The sequence below is a fragment of the Amphimedon queenslandica genome, unplaced genomic scaffold, assembly GCF_000090795.2.
Source record: "Amphimedon queenslandica unplaced genomic scaffold, v1.1 AMPQUscaffold_12805, whole genome shotgun sequence".
Taxonomy (NCBI): Eukaryota; Metazoa; Porifera; class Demospongiae; order Haplosclerida; family Niphatidae; genus Amphimedon; species Amphimedon queenslandica.
Window position 1 is genome coordinate 8357 of NW_003546959.1, and position 3538 is coordinate 11894.

At 38.0% G+C, this 3538-nt stretch overlaps 1 long non-coding RNA gene across 1 annotated transcript; it reads right to left on the reverse strand.

Moving 5' to 3' along the window:
* Positions 1-2519: 2519 nt before the first annotated feature.
* On the reverse strand, positions 2520-3273 carry LOC109586698 (uncharacterized). Its single transcript, XR_002187185.1, has 2 exons — positions 2976-3273; positions 2520-2917 (listed from the first exon to the last, which is right to left on the reverse strand). It is a non-coding gene; the product is annotated as an uncharacterized LOC109586698 (long non-coding RNA).
* Positions 3274-3538: the final 265 nt, after the last annotated feature.

The window sequence follows — 3538 nt, forward strand, 5'->3', positions numbered from 1 at the left end:
GACACTCATTAGACTATACACCACCATAGTTGTCCCATCCTAGAATATGCCTCAATTGTTTGGGACCCTTCCTCACCTCTGTAGCATCCTCTATTGAGTCAGTTCAACACTTTGCCCTTCGTTTAGCCTCCAAATCTTGGTCCACAACCTTTTATCTCAGTTTAACCTTCACTCCCTCAGTCACCGCCGAACCAAGTCCAAGATAATATCTCTTTTTAAATTCAAAGTCTCAAAGAGAACCTGGCTTTTTGTCTATCCCACCCCCTAATCCTTGCTCCTCCCTCCACCTATTATCTCTGCTCCAACAAAAAAGGCAACTTTTCACTTATTTTTTTGTAAATCTTCCTCCCTCCACCACTCCTTCTTCCCTTCTACAATAAAACTCTGGAACTCTCTGCCCTCTTCTATCAAACTCTCCTCCTCTCTCTCCTATATAAAACTGTATGTTCATTGTAACTTGTCACTCCATTAAGAATTTAATTTCTTTATTATGTTGTCTATTAGCAAGAGTAGATAATAATTATCTACTCTTACTATTGTTAAAAAAATCATTATCAACAAAAATTTGATGGGGGGGGGGGTCCAAGCCCCCCCAAATACGCCCTGGGCCCTGACTATGAAATAGTAATATTCGTGGATGGCAACTTTGATAATACACCAAATCCCTTTTAAGAGATGCTTAGCAGCAATCACTATTTTCCTCTAACCAGATTTTGTAGCTTGAATAAGCTCCATGCCAACAAAAAGAATTAAGAAACCAGCTCGAGCAAATCTTACTGAAGCTTACTTGTAGCAAATAAGATTGATCTGTTGTCCAGGCACTTCTCCAGCAGAAAGAAGTTAAGAAAGCAGATATAAATCTTAAAGGTCTTTTTACTTGTGGTTGAATGACAGAATAAAAGCTTCAATTAGAAAAAAAGGCCTATAGCAGTACTGTGCTTAGCTATACAGTTAAATTATGTTTAAATTGCAGCTGAGATTCTTTGCTAATAATAAAGCAAGAAGAGCAAGCTATAAAATTGTCTTCCAATGGGCCATGCATGCAAGTCAGTGCATGCTTGTGCTCGCCCCTTTAATGTTTTACATTCGTAATATTCACAGCTACAGGTCACATATGTATATAGCCTATTATATATATATATATATATCTCATAATTATGACATCATCCTTTGATGTGGTCGGGTTTATATTTTTGTATATATACCTGCCATTCAGAAATGCTGTCATCATTATGAAATATATCCTATATAACATACTAAAACCGGTCTATATACAAAAGATATAGACCTTTGGTGGGTGTCCTTGGATGTGATATAGCCCTCGGGCTATATCACATCCTTGGACACCCACCTCAGGTCTATATTTTTGTATATAGACCTGTTTAGTATGATATATAATACACATGTGTGTGTGTGTGTATTATATATTTCCACGTCAAAAAGGAGCTTAGAACACGCTGTGCTGAAGTTATTGTTGTTTATTGGGCGAAGCCCACTCTGGTGAAAACTTTCTGTATGTATGTATGTATGTATGTACGTGCGTATGGGCATGACTGGGAGGTGTGGTCAGGAGGCTGAGCCCCTTAATGTTTTACATTCTTTCTAGCTAAAAACAAATTTCAGTTGTACAGAATGAATGAATGAATGACACACACAACAACTACCTATACCTCGCGTAGGCGAGGCCAACAAGACCTCCATTGAACCATAGATATTAGAGTAAATGAAAGGGATTGGAAACTACCGTTCCCGCCCGGTGATGCGGTTTTCGTCACCCCTGGTTACCGGGTTGGCAACGTCCGTGTTTATCTGCATTCCCCATCTCCTCCACATTAGTTGTTGTGCAGAAAGGATCTCGAAGGAATATTGTGCGACTATTAGATAGCGCTTGCTTATGATATATCTTCTGTTCCACATAGAAAGTTTAGGGCTACCTATAGCAGGGTTTTTGTTTCAATAGAGCTATTTTCCGACCAGTTATGGGTACACAAAGTCGGCATCTTTTCTGACACTTTTTCGCCTCTACAGCTTTCATGCTTTTGCTATTCTAGTGTTGCCTCATATCATTCCATAGGTAATTGAAAGTTCTTTTATATTCTGACAAGCTTTTTAGAGTTTAGCTACAAATGTCTTCATTAGAGGGAGAAAACAGCAATTTTATGGGCAAAAGCGCTATAACACTCAAAATATTAATTTAAAACTATCAGATAAATAATAATTAACAGTGCAAAACATTGAACTCCTTGATAGTCGAGTTTCTTTTTCATCAGAGCACTCTTCTTGGAGATATTCTAATTTTAATAGAAAAAATCAAGAATTTTGTGGTCAAAAAGTAACAAATCGCCTAGTCACTAGTCTAGTAGTCAGCAATTTTTTTGCTTAGCAACAATACAATCAAATGGGATTATTGCTACGCCCACGCGGAAGTTTCCAATTCCTTTCATTTACTCTAATATCTATGATTGAACTCCATTGCATTCAGCCTCCGGTTGTCCTCCAAGATGGCCGACAGGATATTAAAACTAGGTGAATGTAAACATTGAGGGGGCGAGCCATCAATTCACATTGTTTGATAAGAAGATTAAAATTATAATAAATCCAGCTCTTAGCCTGCATGCATATTCAGACCCCGGCCTCATGGCCGGGGTCTGAAGTCTGAACAGAGCAAACACACCAGTTAACACAACCAAAATAACCCAGTAAAAGAGATAAGGATGAACTATCCTGTCACCTTTAAAAAATGTGCCAAGCTAAACTTTTAATCAAGCTTCCATCAATTAACATCTTTTTGAAATAAAACTACTGAAATAAAATCAATCCAGCTCTTAACGTGCATGCATATTCAGACCCCATCCTCATAGTCCGGCGGGGTCTGAACAAAGCAAACCCACTATTTAACACCACTGACCAAAATGACCTAGTAAAGTGACAAGAATGAACTGTCCTAATACTTAGAGAAAAGTGACAAGCTAAACTTCTAATCAAGCTTCTCTCACAATTTTAATTCTGTCAATGAGAGGACTAATCTAGAGGAGTCTTAGATCAAACTGCTTTTAAGTTCTTCAGCCTTTAGAAATGCTTTAGACAGCCCCTCTCTCTTATCTAACTGTTAGAAACTCAATCTGAGTTTGTTACGTTAAAATTTCCGCCATCTTGCTCTTTTTGACCACACCCTCTAGATTAATTTTGCCCACGTGGTCCAAATTTATCAATAATAGTATACTAATTTAATTTTCGTAGTTTTCCGTTCACAAACAAGACGTAACGCAAATAGACCATAGATATTATACATCTATGAATATCTATGAATAGACCACCTAGACAGATTAGTGTGGGTCGAGTCTGCAGTGCTCGCGCCCCAATTATTCTGTGACGTCACTTGCAAAGATATTATGAATAATGGACCTTGTGCATCGAAGGTTCTAATTTCCCTTTTCCCCAGCAGTTTTCTTCTACCTGTGTTTTGCTCTGTATATCTTTTTGTAGCGCAAGAACTTGAACATGAGTTTAAATAGCTCTACTGGGGCGAATGATATCT